This window comes from Thalassophryne amazonica, chromosome 11, assembly GCF_902500255.1.
Source record: "Thalassophryne amazonica chromosome 11, fThaAma1.1, whole genome shotgun sequence".
In the NCBI taxonomy this organism is placed as follows: Eukaryota; Metazoa; Chordata; class Actinopteri; order Batrachoidiformes; family Batrachoididae; genus Thalassophryne; species Thalassophryne amazonica.
This window is the reverse complement of record NC_047113.1, coordinates 101,779,860-101,799,998: the sequence shown is the minus strand read 5'-3', so window position 1 is coordinate 101,799,998 and position 20,139 is coordinate 101,779,860.

Here is a 20,139-nt window from a genome sequence, read left to right as displayed (position 1 = left end):
CCACTGGATTTACCGCGCAGACCTCGCTATATTCACAGGGGATCGGGCTGCCGGTTTACTTTACTGAAACACAGCAGTGAGAGCTCCATCTCGTCCCTCTGGTCTGCAGCACGTCACACGACACCTGCATCATCATCATTTGTGATGTCATCAGAGCACTGCCACCCTGGGTACTTATAGTGCAGGGAAATACCGGAATATCAGAAAACCCGGAGTGGACTACAGTGTTCTTCGCCCAATAAACAAGCTGGACTCTCAAAAACCCATCACACTTGAACAACTAAATGTTCAATCACTGTCTGACAAAGCTGGAGTCATCCACGACCATATTTTAGAAAAGAGGATTGAATTTGTGCCTCAGTGAGACATGGCAACAGCCTGAGATCCACTCTCCTCTCAATGAGGCCTGCCCCCCTGGGTAGTTGTGAGGGCCCTAGAAAAGGCTCGCACAACTGGCCGTGGCCTTGCTGTTTTATATTGCAGCAACATCGAACTATCTCCTCGACCTGTCCCCGCTGTTTGCTCATTTGAAAGCCTGGTTTTCAACTGCAAACACCTGCCACAATAGCCTTCATCTATTGCCCCCTAAACCACAGCCATCTTTCATTTTGTATATCTATGATTTTCTCATTTCGCTCTCCACATCCTATACAAACATTCTGATCACTGGAGATTTCAGCATACACATGGACTCTCATACATGCCAACAAGCTTCTGATTTCAAACAAGTGCTGGACTGTCTCAATCTACAACAACTCGTTAATGGCCCTACACATAGCAAGGGTCACACACTGGACATGGTAATCATAGACTCAATCCCAATCACAGATCTCCAGGTTTATGATATCGGTGCCTCTGTCCATCAGGCAATTACCATCAAAGTCCCCATATCCTCCCATTTCACTAAAAAAAAAAAAAAAGGCAAATAACATTTTGGAACATCAAGAACATTGACTCCTCTTCTGTCAAACAGGACCTTTAATTTCTCTCTACCACCCTTGAATCATCAGTTGCTGACCTTGTGGTCTATTACAATAAAAGCCTTAGCTCCATCCTGGACTCTCATGCTCCACTAAAAACCCGGACTGTCACCTTTGCCCACTCAGCTCCCTGGTTCACTAACCAACTCCAGGCAATGAAAAGGTCTGGTTGTGTCCTGGAGCAAGCCTAGAAATCATCTGGCCTTATGGTGAATAAATTGGCTTACCGGGAATATCAAAGATCTTATGCTAAAGCTCTGTGCATTGCAAGGTCAGGACACTACTCCACAATAATCAACAACAATCCAGGTAACTCCAAAAAAACTATTTTCCACCATCCAACACCTTCTCAAACCACAGATTCCTTCACACCACACCCCAACAATAACTAACTGCAATAACTTCCTTGATGTTTTTTCACCTCCAAAATTGACAATATCCGCTCCACGCTCTCATTTACACACAGCTCCACCCATGACACCCCAACAACACCCACTACACAACGTCTGCCTCAATTCTGCCTCACAACACAGCAGGAGGTTGAGAAGATCTTCCGCACTTTAAAACCATCTACTTTCTTCTTAGATCCCCTTCCTTCTCCTCTGCTCAAAATTCACTTAAAATCCATTAGTCCCATCATTACCAAAATCATTAACCTCTCTCTTGAAACTGGAACCATCCCAACCTCCCTCAAAAACAGCTCTCATCAAACCAGTTCTGACAAAACCCACTCTCAACCCTGAACCCCCTTCAAATTACTGTCCCATCTCAAACCTTCCATTCATTTCCAAAATCCTTGAAAGAGCAGTTTCCCTTCAACTTCACAATCACCTCAAATTAAACAGTTTGTACAAAAAATTCCAATCTGGTTTCTGCCCTGCCCACAGCACTGAAACAGCTCTGATCAGAATCACCAGCAACCTGCTGATGGCCTCTGACTCCGGTTCCACATCCCTCCTTAATATTCTTGACCTCTCTGCTGCGTTTGACACCATCAACCACCACATCCTCCTGCACCGCCTCCAGTGCCACATTGGCCTCTCCAACACTGCCCTTCACTGGTTCCACTCCTACGTCACTGACAGGACTGAGCATGGTCCTAGGGAATGCAAAATCACGCCCCCACCCTGTCACCTGTGGGATTCCCCAGGGCTCAGTGTTCAGTCCCACCCTCTTCACCATCTACATGCTTCCCCTCGGGTGTGTCGTCAGCAGGCATGGAATTAATTTCCACTGCTATGCTGACGACACACAGCTCTACCTCAAGGTTACCCCCTCTGCCCCTGTCACCCGCCTCAACTCCTGCCTGGAGGAGATAGGAGAGATTGTATCTGAGATCATTCACCTGTTGCATAGTCATTTTAGGTGCATATAGCTGACAAGCAACTGTTTCAAGCTGTTCAAATGTAAGCAACTGTTTCATGCAAGTTCAAATGTAACACACCACTACTGGCTGAGCTCATCAAAACACTCCAGAGCATTTCTGGTTGTTTTCAGCAGCTTCAATGCACCCATCTTCACTTTTCCTGCAAAGGCACTGACACTGTCACACTCAGTAAAAGCATGCATGCTGATCAGTCCTCTACAGGATTCCATTCCAAGGGTAGCTGCAACTTTCTTGATTTCTTGACTTTCTTGATTTCACTGCCTTTCATTGAGTCAGATGTGAGAATGTTTTGAGCTTGTTCAACTTGATACTGCCATAGAAGTCAGCAGCAGTTGAAACAATATCTGGCTATAATCTGCAGAGCCTTATTGTAAAGGTGCCTTGACACTTGCACAAATTTGATCCACGCATTGGTACACAATCGGCTGAGTCAGAGAGTAAACTAATTGTAAACTCATTGTAAACTGGTGTAAACTGTGCGGTTTCGTGCAAGTGCACAAATAAATTTTTGAAATGTTCAAAATCTGAGGCAAACATTAATTATTTGAACACCACATGCACATTGCGCAATCAGTTCAAAAACACTGGGTGTCAGTGTGAGTCATTGTATCAGCGCATTGCAACCTATCTGAACTACTATAACGAGATGCTGAATCTATCATAAACATAATTTTACAGATACGCATAAAAAGGATGGAAAATGCAATTGTTTTACCAAGCTATTACAATATAAACATTATAAATGATTACCTCTTAGATGACTCTAAATGTGTTAGAGGTGTTTTCATCAGCCAAACTCTGAGAGAAAATGATTAATCCGCTATGAAATAATTACTTTATATAAGCAGCGTCCAGTGGCACAAAGTGCGGCAGTGCGGGGGTGAAATCCGTGTAAGAGTCAAGGCACCTTTCCATACACCAATAAAAAGCCTGTAGTCTCAGTTTTCATTTGATATATCATACGCTGTGTTCAAGGGAATATGGAACACCTACTAAAGGAGTATAACTGCACAAGTTCATTTTATTGGTGATACAAGTGGGTGTTGCAGGTACTCGAACATATACCTTGACAACACAGGGAAGGGAAAAAGCTAGACAATGTTATCATACATTTTTGGACACCTGAGACATCATGCTTTCAGAAAATCAGAGTGAGGCTTTGCCCACCCAGATGGTACCAACCAACCCCCGACCAAAAGCCACCTGTTATCCAGGTGAGAGGGGGAAAAGTGGAGTGCAACAGTGATGGCATCTGAAGTAGACCTGTTGGGTTGGTATGCATAATACAGAGGGTCCAGTATGTGTGATATGCTGCTCTGAATTTGGGCCAGCACCACTCTCTCAAAAAATGTTCTGAGATGAGTGGAGTGAATGCTACTGGCGTGTAATCATTCAGGACAGGTGAATGGCCCTTTCTTGGGGAGGAGAACAATGGTTGTAGACTTGAAGCAGGTGGGAACAGTGCTCTGGGTGAGGGAGATGTTGAATTGGAAGGTGAGAACATCAACCAGCTCATTAGCACATGTTCGGAGAACCTGCCCTGGATTGTTGTATGGTCCTAATGCTTTGTGGGGTTTAAACACCCTCAGTGCTCTGTGCACTGTGCCAAAGCAGTGTTTGTGACAGCCAGTCAGCACCAAGTGGTCGGACACAAATGCAGGATTCAGGTCTCAACTTTGTAGAGTTTAATGTCAGGGCTGGCGTGACTTGGTACACAAAAAAACAGTCCAAAAATTGCAAAAGTAATTGAAGCATTTTGCAGAGACAGGTTCCAAAAACAGGCAGACAGGTTGATACACAGTAAACCAAAACAGGACTGTGAAAATTCTGAAGACAAACGCTTAGAAGAGGCACAAGGCACAACAATCTCACAAATGAGGAAGGAAAAAGGTGTGACTAATAAAGGGGATGTGATCAGGGAAAATGCACTGCAGGTGTGTAAGGAAAGATCCAGACAGAGGCGTGGCCCACAAGGGGGCAGACAGGAGGGAAATGCCCAACACCAAATACACAACACAAAAGAAATCCAGCCACAAAACCCTAGTGCAAAAACTAACAGCATCCCCAAAACAGCAAACAATAAATCCCACAGACCCAATCATGACAACCCCCCCCCCCCCAAAAAAAAACAACGAAACCGCAAAAAAAAATAGCAGAAGTTACAGCTAACCACTTTTAGTATTGACTCGGTACACTGGCGGCTACTGATAAGCCATTTTCAGGTTTAAGCACTGCTGAGGCTTCTGAATAAAATCAAAGGTGATCACAAACGAACAACGAACCAGAGCTTCTGGTTCTATACCCACTGCCCCCCAACCCCAAAAAAGTGTCATTTACTGGGCACAGTCCTGCTAATCCGCTAACCGTTAATTATCAAAGCTAACATTTTCATTGGCAGATTAGCTTTTTAGATAATTCTGAAAACAATCAGCGAACCAATTAGCTTCTGATAAATTTAGTTCTGATAACTTTTAGATGGCTAACATATTTTTGCGGACATAGTGAATGCTCAAAAAAAAAAAAAAAAAAATAGTAAAGTATGAAATCATAGATTTTAGTGGCTGCCTGATACATGTTTTGTACCAGACAGACAGCTATAAGTGGCAGCACTCAATCCTCTGCCAGCAGAGGGGAGCTGGCTACCAGAGAGAAAGGAAGAGGAACAAAAAAAAAAGATTTTTTTTTTTTCACACCATACAGATTTGCAGGCATATCACACAAACACACAGGCAGACGAGTTTTGACTTTTGGTTAGCATTTAAAGTAGACCTGCATTGAAATAAATGTGGTCAGATTTCAGAAAGAAATAGCTGATATGTATTTATAAGACCCTTGTGAATGCAGTAAAGTAAATCTGTAAGCCCAAATTTGTAATTCAGCAGAGAAATCTTCGTTTAAAAATTCCAAATTTGCAGCTCCCGCCTTCAGTCCGATCCCACATTGAAATTGATTTTATCTCTTAGTAATGTTACTTATACACGTCCTGGTTTCAACATCCAAAAGTAAGCTGCAATGAATGTGAGATACAGATCTGTGTGCTCAGATCAGCAACGACATTGACAGCGGGTGCCGTTCTTCACCGACGCCTCGCTTTCTGCCTCCGCTGCGCTTACCGAATCATGCTCAGTAAATGCAGAAGCGGGCCACTCACATCGCCCGTGTCTGTTGTGCAGCCAGCACCATGTCCCTCTCTACAGAATGGAGGTGCAGCCAACTTGGCACAAGTCAATCAATCAATCAATCAACCTTTTTTTATATAGCGCCAAATCACAACAAACAGTTGCCCCAAGGCGCTTTATATTGTAAGGCAAGGCCACACAATAATTACGAAAAACCCCAACGGTCAAAACGACCCCCTGTGAGCAAGCACCTGGCTACAGTGGGAAGGAAAAACTCCCTTTTAACAGGAAGAAACCTCCAGCAGAACCAGGCTCAGGGAGGGGCAGTCTTCTGCTGAGACTGGCTGGGGCCGAGGGAAAGAACCAGGAAAAAGACATGCTGTGGAAGGGGGCAGAGATCGATCACTAATGAATAAATGCGGAGTGATGCATACAGAGCAAAAAGAGAAAGAAACAGTGCATCATGGGAACCCCCCCACAGTCTACGTCTAAAGCAGCATAACCAAGGGATAGTCCAGGGTCACCTGATCCAGCCCTAACTATAAGCCTTAGCGAAAAGGAAAGTTTTAAGCCTAATCTTAAAAGTAGAGAGGGTATCTGTCTCCCTGATCTGAATTGGGAGCTGGTTCCACAGGAGAGGAGCCTGAAAGCTGAAGGCTCTGCCTCCCATTCTACTCTTACAAACCCTAGGAACTACAAGTAAGCCTGCAGTCTGAGAGCGAAGCGCTCTAATGGGGTAATATGGTACTACGAGGTCCCTAAGATAAGATGGGACCTGATTATTCAAAACCTTATAAGTAAGATGAAGAATTTTAAATTCTATTCTAGAATTAACAGGAAGCCAATGAAGAGAGGCCAACACGGGTGAGATATGCTCTCTCCTGCTAGTCCCCGTCAGTACTCTAGCTGCAGCATTTTGAATCAACTGAAGGCTTTTTAGGGAACTTTTAGGACAACCTGATAATAATGAATTACAATAGTCCAGCCTAGAGGAAATAAATGCATGAATTAGTTTTTCAGCATCACTCTGAGACAAGACCTTTCTGATTTTAGAGATATTGCGTAAATGCAAAAAGGCAGTCCTACATATTTGTTTAATATGCGCTTTGAATGACATATCCTGATCAAAAATGACTCCAAGATTTCTCACAGTATTACTAGAGGTCAGGGAAATGCCATCCAGAGTAAAGATCTGGTTAGAGACCATGCTTCTAAGATTTGTGGGGCCAAGTACAATAACTTCAGTTTTATCTGAGTTTAAAAGCAGGAAATTAGAGGTCATCCATGTCTTTATGTCTGTAAGACAATCCTGCAGTTTAGCTAATTGGTGTGTGTCCTCTGGTTTCATGGATAGATAAAGCTGGGTATCATCTGCGTAACAATGAAAATTTAAGCAATACCGTCTAATAATACTGCCTAAGGGAAGCATGTATAAAGTGAATAAAATTGGTCCTAGCACAGAACCTTGTGGAACTCCATAATTAACTTTAGTCCGTGAAGAAGATTCCCCATTTACATGAACAAACTGTAATCTATTAGACAAATATGATTCAAACCACCGCAGCGCAGTGCCCTTAATACCTATGACAAGTCCAGAGAATACGCTCGCTGTTTTGATGCAAGCTGCCGGTAACACCTGTTGCTCCAAGGACAGACTTTCCGCAGCACCACAAATCTCGGTAATCGGAGCTGCAGAGCTCCGTGGCCGCTGAGAGAGGTTTATAACTTTTTAATGACTTGGATTCTTTGTGGGTCCTGCCTCCGTACCCCGCGACGGTACCGGAGGCGAAAGACAGTAGATTTTCAATGCAACACCACTCAGTCAAACGGGCGTATGAAAAAGTCCCCCAAAATAATTTTCAAGCACAAATAAAAGAAATGTGTACTCACCAAACGTGCCGCAAGACAATATGAAATTTTAAAAAAGTAGATCCTTCCGTATAAGACAAGAAAAAGGTGCAGATGCAAACTGACGTAAATCCACAAATTACAATTGGCGCAATGCATGATGGGAGAGGGTCTTGTCCGTGACGTCTCGGCAGCGTCCATGATGAGAGGGACAATTTGTGGAGGGCTAAATGTTAGCTGTAAATTTGTCATTTTCAAATGAAGATTTCTCCGTTGAATGACACATCTGGGCTTGCAGATTTACTTTACTACATTCAGAAGGATCTCATGTGTAAATGTAAGTCATTCAAAAAATCTGACTGCATTTTTTTCAATGCAGGTCTCCTTTAAAGACACAGATGCCACAATGCATTATGGGGAAAAATAGTGTCACACATTTTACAATTACTGTATTTGTAAATATGTCATTTTTTCCTTTGTTAAAAAAAGGCAATTTGAAAATTCTGTTTAAGTCATTCAGCACATGTAGGGAATGTGTGGCAATTGCTCTTCACACTGCCATGGACACTGGCATCTACTGGATGGCCAGTAGATGGCAATTTTCCCATAATGCACTGCGGCATGTGTGTCTGTACTGTGTAAATGCTAAAACCTTCAAAATTAGTGAATTACTTTAAAACTATAAAAATTACTTTAAAACATATAGCTGATATTTTCACTTTGTAGAACAACAGAGGAGACATTAATTTCAATAACTTGTCTGGAATTAGTTTGTTTAAAATTTTAACCATAAGTCAAATCTGTCTGCCTGTCCATGACTTGTGTGATACACCTGCAGGTCTGTATGGTGTGAAAAGTAAATGATTTTTTCTTCTTTTCTCTTCTCTTCTCTCTTTTATAAAAACTAACACACATTATTGTAACGTGTGTTGGTTTTGACAAATAAGTGTATTTGTAAATGTGTCATTTTTTTATTTTTAAGAAAAGGCATTTGTAAAACAGAAAATTCTGTTTGTGACGTGTAAACCACGACTGACGTTGGTTGCTATTAACACTCCCTTCCAGTAGATGGCAGTGTTCTATACATTTTGATGGGGTGAGCGAGGGGAAGTGATTGAAAGAGAGTCATTTGAATTTCCCACAATGCCTGATGGCCTGAGTATGAAAGACTGTGTAAGTGTTGCCCACACCACCACATCATCAAACACCTCAACAGGGAATATCTTTTGGATGAATGGTGCACGTTTCCAGCAGAGTCCAGAGGCATGCAATGAATAACAAGGAACACTAAAACTGTTCTGCAGGTCTATTGTGGTTAGAAGCACTTTGTGTATTTTTATCTTTAAATTTGTTGAGTGCAGTTGCTCGATGACAACCATGTGAAATCATATGATTACTTTCAATATGACACTTCCACAGCTGTGCACATTTTGGGAACTACAGAGAATAAAAACTGATGTTTTCCCACAGCGAAACCTACTTTGCACATCTGTTTGGCATTTATGCAGCACACATGCCATATGATTGATAATTGTTGTATTTGTGAGGTACATTACATATTCTCATAAAACAAAGAAAAAACAACCAACCAAAAAAAACAAACAAACAGTAATTTCAGTGTGTCTCTTTAATCAAGTGCACATACTGTGGAACCATGCAGAGCCACAATTATGTTAGGTTAAATGTGGCAGTAATGTAGAATAGTGTGTGTGTGTGTGTGTGTGTGGGGGGGGGGGGGGGGGGGTGTTGAACGATAACCAAAAAACAACATCCATGCAAATGTTGATATGATGAGACATTTACTCTATTAACTAATGTCAGAGTTCAGCTGTGCAATTCAGTTTTACATTTATTCATTTCCCTTTGAGCATGCACTACTTGAATTGATGACTGTATTTTCAGGAATAGCTTCAGAGCCTGTGTATAATAATTAGATGTGTTTTTTATGTCTGGCAAGACAGAAAAAGTATGAGCTTCATTCAGATGAGACAGCACAAAAAAAAAAAAAATTAGACATGAAAACTGGCCATTCAGGAAAAAAAAAAAAATCTATTTTTGGAAATTGATTTTATCATTGGTGTAGTAGGAAACATATTGGATATAATGTGCTGAGGTAAATCCATTGTTGAAATTTTTCACATCATTGTGAATTTATCCTTAAGTTTACGCTGCTTGTCTTTTTTAGGCTGTCTGCTGTGCTTCTTTTCACCTACAGACTTGCATTTGCCATGCTTTGTTAAGAAAACTCATGAAGGTTGTCTTGGGACATTGGTTCTAGATGTCTCAGTTTCACACCTCAGAGAAACACTAATGATTCCTTTGATTCAATTTAAAACCCATCTTCAGCTACAGTGCATGATCAGTGATAGTATCTATGAGGGCAAACGGACAGAAAGATGAGAGAAAGTAGAACAGAATGAAGGGAGCATGATTTTGAATACTGACTATGAAGGAGAAAACAGTTATTAAGTAGAGGCCATGAAACACATTAACAAATTATGATAGAGGAAAGAATAAAAAGCCTTTCAAAAGCTGAAAAGTCTGACAGGAAACAAAAACTCCAACTATTTGCAAGTATGTGGAAACAGACATACAACCCCAATTCCAGTGAAGTTGGGATGTTGTGTGAAATGTAAATAAAAACAGGATACAATGATTTGCAAACTGATAAACATTTTTGTTTTTTGCAAATATGTGCTCATTTTGAAATGGATACCTGTAATGCTAGCTCTGAAATGACGCATGCGCAGTGGAGGCAGGGCGGATCAATTTTTAGTGGGGGTATTCATTCTGCAACACCGGCCTTGGCTGAGGAAGTAAATATGATATATCATTGTAAAAGACTTTGAGCATCAACTGCATTAAAAAAACAAAACAAAAAAAAAAACACTACAGAAATGCAGTCCTCCTCCTTTCTCCTTCTAAAAGTGGTGGAACAAAGACAGCATCTTCTTCTGTCTGGGGAAATGGATGGGACCAGAGTCCAGTCACTGCTTTGGTGAAAAACTGTCACCATCAACATTAAAAAAAATTGTGTCTGTTAACACTCTGGGGTCCGAGGGCAGTTCACTCACCTGGCATAAATGTTTTATTATTGCTGTTAAAAGCTCACCCTGTATCCCACAATCAACTAGTATGTCTCTTTTTTCAGGATAACCTGTACTTTCAGAATATATGCTATAGTTGTGTTTTATATTGTATATATATATTTATACAATCAGAAATAAGAAAGGAAAAAAATAAAACGGGAAATAAAATTCATACACATTTATTCAAAACACACAGCAAACTATAATAAACAACTATTTTAACACTTTAAAAGGGTTGTTTTGGATCTTGTTTAAAAAAAGTACAAAAGTACTGTCTCCTATTACACAAAGGCTTACAATACAAACTTTTATTTCCATGGAGTTTGACTCTCTCTTGGAATGTGTTCCTGGAGTGTAAACAGCCTCTCCTCAGACTCTGAGGCTGTCTTCACACCCCTCCCCCCTCATTCAATTCATATGCGTAAACAGCACTTTACGAGTGAGAGCGAGAGAGGCTTATTCAACAATTCCTGGCCAAGTAGTGAGTTATTTCTCCCAGTGACAATCTTTGGTGGACCATATGAAGTTGTATGAGGCCTTCTTATGCTGATCACCTTCATTCATATGCACAGTGCTGCACTTTTACACATGGAGCCAGCAGCCAGGGGGCTCTTCAAACAGCATTCACATGCCAGAAAGTAAAGGGGCTTTCACAGTGGTGTATTCGTAGAGCTGCTCATTACAGCGTATCATCTACGCTGTAATGAGCAGCTCTCCGCCCACTTCACGTGGAGTTTTTTCTCAATACGTAGCAGTATGTTGAGGGCTACACACGTAGGATGGAAGAAATTAAACCTGTTTAATTTTCTTTGGTGTACAGCACAGCATGGAGCCTTCACGCAAGTACACGCAGCGCTGTGCTACTGTCCGCTTTTGTGAGCCCGCCCACGCTTCAACACGATACTGTGCGCCACTTCACATCTCCCTGTCATTCTTCTGGAGCTATAAATACTGCAAGATCATTGCTTCACTTCATCATACTGGACTAATTATATATGAGGACTGTTTCACTGTGACACATCGTTTCATAAAGGCACTCTCTTGCACGCGCTCTCTCTCTCTCTCTCTCTGTCAGAGAGAGAGAGAGAGAGAGAGGTTTTATTTTATTTTATTTTAAGGAGTCTGATAGAGGAGAGAGACCAGTTTTATTTTGAGGAGTCTGAGTCTCCTCTCTATCAGACTTCTTAAAACAAAATAAAATAAAACCTCTCTCACGCGCGCTCTCCCTCCCTCACTCTCTCTCTCTCTGTGTGTCTAATCAGAGCTGTGGCTCTTTAAAATAAATGCGCATTCGCTGAATGTCGGTGCGCTCATCAAACGCCCTGATCAATCAGTCTGATCAAAGCTGAAAAGAGCTGTGACTCTAAAAAATAAACGCGCACTCGTTGCACATCGGTGTGATCATCAAACGCCCTGATCGATCAGTCTGATCAAAGCTGAAAAGAGCTATGTCTCTAAAATAAACGCGCACTCACTGCATAAAAAATAATAATAATATTAATAATAATAATGTTAAATGACTGTTTTTGAGCCGCACCACACCATGCAGTAGAGAACAGAGCGCACTTCCACAGAGGCAGAAAATAGCACTGAACTGTGGTGCAGCTTGGCACACGCGACTGTGTGCACATTAAAACATGAACACACACAGCTGCGAGTATGAACGAACACTGTTAAAGGCTGAGGATGCGCGTATTTCGGCCGTATTTAAATGGATTCAAGGATTCAAAGAATTTTATTGTCATATGCACATAGGAACATGTTCCCTGCACAATGAAATGTGTCTACTGCATTTAAGCCATCCTAATTGCCAGTTAGGAGCAGAAGTCGCCTTTAGGCGCCCGGGGACCAGCTCCAGATGTACTTCTCTGCCAAGCTCAACAGCAGGGCTGAGCAAACCATGACCGACTCTTTACAGACAACACACACATAACACACATGAGCCGGCCTGGTACATGAACACATATAAAAGCACACACAAGGTAAAAACGTGGGATAGAAAAACCTTCATAGCTGCTGCATTACACAGCAGCAATGCAGGGAAAAAAAACCCATCAGCACAAAAAACAATGATCACACACACAGACAGGAGACGAAAGACGACAACCGAGATTTGAAAGTCCAGTTTATTAGAACACCCGGAGGCAGCCTTTAGGCGCCGTCAACTGCCTTGTTCATCCATCTGGAAGGAGGAGGGGCTCAGCCCTGAGCAATTCACTGTCCACAGCCAACATCAGAGCTGGAGAAGCTGAGGGAGGGAGAGACCGGGGGGCGAGGCATAAGAGTTGTCCTTCCTTCAGGAGGTTTTTATCGCAGCGGCCTTGAAGTGCAGCTGTGTTTTTGGGAAGCCAAATGAATATCCAGATTAGCAGACGCCTGAAAGATTCCACAGTCTGAGAACAGAGTGGCTCTCAATACATCTGAATGTAGAAAGGAGATGCGGTCTTACTGACGATCAAAGTGGTTTTCCAGCACTGCTATCCTCCCAGAGATGGTATCCAACGTGCGGTTAACACCCGCCGATTGAGCTGACACTGCCCTTCCAATCGAATCAATCATGTGGGGCAGCCTGGACGGGCCAATTATTGCTGCTTCCACCTTCTTGAGTTTCCGGTAAACCAGCGCTATGCCCGCAGCAGAAAGCCGGTCACCACTCAGCCAAATATATACACATCTTCGATGTCCTCCACAGACAGCGTGTAAAGGCACATGACCTGCCATCTCCTCCATGAGTCCATCACGTAACCCATCACATGCGTCCCGGCAGGACAGGTCGGGACCGTTGGGGTTTTACATAATTATTGTATGGCCTTGCCTTACAATATAAAGCGCCTTGGGGCAACTGTTTGTTGTGATTTGGCGCTATATAAAAAAATTGATTGATTGATTGATGACACTGTGAAAGCCCCTTAACCCAATCCTTCTACAAACTATCTTTGGGATACCATGTGAGACTGCTTTGCCCTACGACTGGATACTGGAAAACCATGTGACGGTGAACCAATTCTGATTGGACACTCACATTGTGCACGTCATCACACTGCATCTATGAGGAGTACAAAGATGGTGGATGTCTGGCTTGAAAGTTAACTTTTCAGCAAAAAAAGTAAATTTCTATCTCTTCTCATTAAAAAGCTATTTATAATTTAGCAAAACTTGGTCTCAGCTGTCGTATATGACGGCGTCGGCCCCACAGGGTAAAACCAGCAGCCTGGATCCCATTTGTGGTCAAAAGGAAAAGGCTGACCTGATAAAGAAAGTTCAGAAAACTTTGAGTAGTACAGAATAGATTTTGCTTACAGTAAGGGCCCCTTCACACATAGTGAGAAATTTGGATGAAGTGCACACTTAAGATTCAAGATTCAAGAGTTTTATTGTCATATGTACAGCTGAAACAGGCAGTTACACTATACAATGAAATTCTTACTTTGCTATTCCTCCATTCACCAATATAATCTTAAAAAGAAAGAAAGAGAGAGAGAGAGGAAAAGGCAAAATGTTTAAATAAAAAAAGCACTTAAGTAATTGTGCAAATTGTGCAAATATGTGGAGCAGCGATTCAGAGAGTGCAAATCATGAGTAACGGATGTGGACAGTAGTATTCAGAACAAATATAAATAAACCTATGTAAACAGTATTTTAATAGCAGCAGTACGGTGTATTTAAGGTGCAATCTAGTGTAAACAGGCAAAAATTAAAGAACAGTTCAGGGTGGGAGGGGAGAGGAGGTAGTGTATGATGTGTTTATAAGCCTGATGACCTGTGAATAAAAACTGTTTGTTAGTCTTGTGGTCCTGGACTTCACACTCCTGTAACATCTGCCTGAAGGTAGGAGTGTAAATAGGTTGTGCTGGGGGTGAGTGCTGTCCTTGATTATATTCTGGGCCCTCCTGATGACTCTGGTGTGATAAATGTCCTGTAGTGAGGGAAAGGCTGCTCCTGAGATGGACTGAGCAGTCTTGATCACAGGCTGGAGAGCCTTTCTGTCCTGAGCAGTGCAGTTTCCTTACCAGACTGTGATGGCGCTGGTGAGAACACTCTCAATCATTCTCCTGTAGAAGGTGCTGAGAATTTTGGCTGGCATGCCAAATTTCCTTACTCTTCTCAGAAAGTATAATCACTGCTGGGACTTCCTAATGATGGTCTGTGTGTTGTGAGACCAGGTGAGATCCTCACTGATATGGATGCCAAGGAATTTGAAAGTTCTCACCCTCTCCACCTCCGTTTCACCTATATACAGGGGTGTGTGCAGCACCTGCTTCTTCCTCAGATCAACAATCATTTCTTTGATCTTGTCTGCATTTAATAAAAGATTGTTGTCATGACACCAGGCCACAAGCTCAGCCACCTCCTTCATGTATGCTGTCTCTTCCCCGCCAGTGATCAGACCAATGACTGTAGTATCGTCGGCAAACTTGATGATACTGGTGTTATTGTGAGAGGTCACACAGTCGTGTGTGAAGAGTGTGTACAGGATGGGACTCAGCACACAGCCCTGGGGGACCCCAGTGTTCACTGTTCTTGTGCTGGATGTACAACTGCCGATTCTGACTGACTGGGGTCTATTCGTAAGGAAGTTCAACACCCCGATGCAAATGGCAGGTGTCAGTCCAAGGACGAGGAGCTTCTCTATAAGTTTGTATGGTATGACAGTGTTGAATGCTGAGCTATAGTCGATAAACAGCATTCTGACATACGTATCCTTTCCCTCCAGGTGAGTGAGGGCTGTGTGAAGGGCAGTATTGACTGCGTCATCTGTGGAGCGGTTCCGATGGTACGCAAACTGAAGAGAATCTATGGTATTAGGAATGGTCTCCTGGATATTAGTCATGACTATCCTCTCAAAGCACTTCATCACAGTTGGAGTGAGTGCCACAGGGCGGTAGTCATTTAGGCAGGTCACAGCACTTTTCTTTGGAATGGGCACGATGGTGGTACTCTTGAAACATGATGGCACAAAAGCTTGTGCAAGTGACAGGTTGAATATATCCACAAACACATCAGTCAGTTCTGATGAGCAGACACTGAGTGCATGCCCTGGGATGTTATCCTCTCTGTGGGTTTATTCTCCTCAAGTTCCTGCGCACATCTGCTGGTGTGACAATGAGCGGTGAGTTCTGTGTATGCTCCTTGGTGAGTGCACATGACGCAGGAATTGTGTGCAAACCATGTAATGTCACCCCTGTCGTCAACACCTCATACACCTGTTGCTACAACTATTTGTGCACAAAAGTGCCTGAAAGACAGAGTGTGCGCTGTGCGAACCCATCACACCCTCTTGCGGCAGGTGACGGCCAAATTCCAGGTGACATGCACAGACACCTAACACCGCTCGCATGACACTTAGAAAACGTGTGGCCAGAGGAAAGCAGCTGGTGCAACACAGAAGTAGGTGCTGTTTATTAAGGTGCTGAAAACATACAAAAGAGACTAATGTTTCAATGTGCAAATCACATCTTCATCAGAGTCCTGAAAAGACCTGGATGGTACAGCTTAAATACTAACAGGAGGCAGGTGTCATAATGTGTAAAGGGGGCATGACCATCCATCAGTCAAGGCACTCACTCAATTTATAATCACTTCATAATTAGAGACACACCGTCCCAAAACAAACAAACAAACAACCTAACAAAAACCCAGAATAAAAGCATAAATATTGATATTAAAGAAAGCAAGTTAATTTCAATTCTTCATTCAACCCAAATAGTTCCAAATTGCCCAAAGTGTAAATCCAAAATGCTTCTCTACATAAAAGTTTTTTTTTTTTTTAATAATGTCACCTACTCTGGGTGGAACTGTAATTTTCTCAATCCCCCAGAATTTTAAAGATGCTGGGGAGCCATGACCAGCATGTTTATAATGCCTTGCCATGGCATAAGTTAGATTCTGGGTACGGATTGCTGTTTTATGTTCAGCTATCCGTAATTGAATTTGACGTTTTGTTTGGCCAATATATGCCAATCCACAAGGGCATTTTAGGAGGTATACTTCATGTGTAGTGTTACAATTGATAAATGAAGAAACAGAATATTGCTTACCAGTACGGGGATGAGAGAAAGACTTTGCATTGGTGGAATTAGAACAATGTGCACAATTACTGCATCTAAAGAAACCTTTTGGTGAGCTGGAAGGCCAAGTAGTCGAGAGAGGAATAGTCATATCTGAGTGAACCATTCGATCAGGAATATTACAGGCACATCTAAATATAAATTTGTTCAGCACAGATTTCTTTAAGTGTCGGATCACTCTTAAGAACATGCCAATATTTGTAAATGATATTTTTTATTCTTCCCGCCAATGGAGTATAGCAGGTAGAAAAAAAAACAATTTAGATGTTGAAGAAGATTTAGATTTCTTCTTAAGTAAAGGGGCATGATCAATGTGTGGCCAGTTGCACTCTTGGCATGACAATAGACAGCAGACGACCACTGTTGTACTGCTGTGAAATTTGTCTAGGTTCCCCACGAGTGTGACTTTGCAAACACACACTGACACGTGGGCATGTGCGCTCCACTCATGGGAGGCGTGGCTTCCGACAGAAGCAGCTATGATGATCTGTCATTCTGGACATTCCAGCTACACAATACCTACTGTGTTTGGACAGTCATTGACTAACAACTGTCCACTGAGAGGCGTGTGTGTGTCTGATTGCTGTATTTACGTGGACATGAATAAATCATATCGCCTTGGTGGCGACAAGCTGCAGCAAGCAAGCAAGCACATGGAGTGGATACTGACAGCCCCCCAGGGTTAATTGGACCATCAGATCAGAACACGCAGCGGGCGATCTGACCATTCTGTTCCGCATGACGTGGTGTCTGTGCTGTGGCACGCCATCCACAAGACACGCGTGTTGGGCAGAACATGCGTGCGGCTGACTGGACACACCTGACCAGTAGATGTGGACATGATCAGAGCACACTGCTTCTCATTCGTCTGTTCATGACTGTATCTCTGTGACTATGGGTCATCATCAGATGAACAGACGGATCATATTTGTATTGCTCGCTTGATAAATGTGGTGTTTTTATATGGTGTTGGATTTTAATTGAGTTTTTTCTTTTTCTGTAATACTTCCATGTCCTTCCTGATCTGAGGCAGCTTCCCGCAGCTTTTGGTGGTAAAGTCTCTGACTGGGAATCAGAGGTTTTGAAAGGTGTCAGTTTGCATCCCAGGTGGTGTTTTTTTTTTTTTTGTTCTTTTTTTTTTAATTATTTTTCCACATAAGCTGCATAATGTGGTCCCACAGGTACCAGCTGGTTTTTATTTATTTATTTATTTTTATTCCACATAAGCGGCGTGATATGGTTCCACATGTACCAGCTGGTTTTCATTTCTTCCACATATACAGCACCATGTGGTGCAGCTGACACTGTTCCTGCTCGATGGGCACCGGTGTGTGCACAAACTCTGGCATGGGGTTTGTACACTCCGGCGCGATGTTTCATACAGTATTTTCAATCTGCTTTGCGCTATATGTGAAGGAACCATAAAGGCTGTGTATAGTGAAGGCCATGTCAGTTAGCAAACATAATACACCAACACTCTACCACACACACACCTCCGCCTCCACCTCCACCTCCACCTCCACTGGTATGCAAAATTAAACTGAATGTCAAAATGAAAGACTCATCAACAGCATAACTGAGAATACCTGAGTGCTCTGTCATCAGTCTGGGCTTTCGGCTGTACCTTATCAGATGTGTACTTAAGCCTGAGGACAGATGACAGATACTTCAATTACTATATAAACAAGTTGTGAAGGGTTTGTAACCCTCTTAGATTCAGGCTATTTTTAGAAAAGCTGTGTTTTTCCTGCCAGTCCTCAATCAGAATATGACATTGGAGCCACAATGCCACTGGCTTATACAGTATATTATTTTATTCCTTGCCATGGAGTGGAAAAAAAAAAAAAAGGATGCATAGGATTCGGTTCATTTGTTCATCCGTGCATCATTCTGGATCATTTAGGACAAGCTACTTAAACTACTAAACAGAATGAGATGGAGCTTTGCAGGTTTCTCAACCGCATAATACCCTCTTAAGAGTTACATTAGTTATCACCAAATGCATCAAGAAGGATTTGGTGTTTTTCTCTGAACCTACTTGATGGCGGTCTGTTGCCCCCCAAAAAAACGGTTCAAAACAAAATGAAGTTAATTTTGTTTTGAACTTTTTTTTGACAAGTGACCACAATCTAATGGCTTCATATAACAACAAAACAGCAAAAGCTTCATGAGGTGTCATTTGGCCATCATTAGTTATTGCACAGATTTTGTTTTTGACAAAGTTATGGCCAGTGTGATTTCACTTCTGTAGAGTCAGAAACGGGTGATTGCTCGTGTTCAGTGGTGGGCAAAGATAACCAAAAAAATTAACTTCAATAACAGATAATCAGATAACTGAAAAGTTATCTCCAATAAAGCTAAAACGATAAACTTTTGCGCGCGTACATGTGTATGCGTGATTTCTTCTAGAAGTAGCTCTTTTCCGTTTGCAGAGGGTAGAACTACTCATCTGCTACAAAACATTTAACAGGTAGGTGCTTAACTGATTTTAAATTTTATTTTTAGTATTTTATACTATAAAGCAATGCTAAAATACCTTCAGACATATGAGCATGTACTTTTTTTTGTGAGCTTTTGAAAAGACTAGAAGTTATCTTTGAATACGTGTGATGCGTGTGCATGCTGACACCCGTGAGATGTCTTGTAAATTACTGCAGAGGTGTTATCAGGTTACAAAAACAGCATTTTCAGTTTTACAAGTATTTATTTCTCATTAGCGTTTGCATAATATATGAGAAACAATTCAGGTGTGCCCAAGGGCTCGGTCCTGCTGCCCCTCCCCTTCATCATCTACCTTCTTCCCCTTTGCAATATTTTCAGCAAATTTAACATTCATTTCCACTGTTATGTGATGGCACCTAGCTCTATCTTACCACTAAACCCTCATCTACTCTTCCGCCCAAATTCCTCACTGACTGCATCTCTGAAATTAAAACCTGCTTCACCCTAAACTTTCTTTAACAGTAGCAAAACTGAGGCTCTCTTTATTGCTACAAAATCCACCTTATACAAAACCGACAGTTTTTCTCTCATTATTGATAGTTCCATCATCTCACCTTTCCCCCAGGTTAAGAGTCTGGGTGTCATCCTTGACAACACACTATCCTTTCAATCCCATATTAATAACATCACTAGGTCTGCCTACTTCCACCTATGTAACATCATTTGCCTCTGCTTCTCCCTTACACCACACACTACTGCCATCCTCATCCACAGTCTTGTCACTTCCCGTCTGGATTATTGTAATTCTCACCTCTTCGATCCCCCTCATACTGTAAATCCTTCTATAAACTTCAATTGTCAAGAATTCTGGTGCCCGCATCATAACTCAAACCCCTTTGATCCACCATATCACTCCTGTCCTCCAACAGCTCCAGCTCCATTCAAAACCCTGTTAACATTCAAGACCATTCACAACCTCACTCCCCCATATCTGTATGACCTCATCTGTGTTCCTACTCCCTCCCGCTCCCTCAGATCCTCTTCTTTCATCCACTTGTCTGTCCCTCTGCCTGTCACATTGCCATGAGGAGAAGAGCATTCAGCCACTCTGCTCCCCATCTCTGGAAATCATTATCATCTCAACTCAGAAACACTGATTCACTTTCCCATTTCAAATCAAAACTCAAAACATATCTGTTTATGACT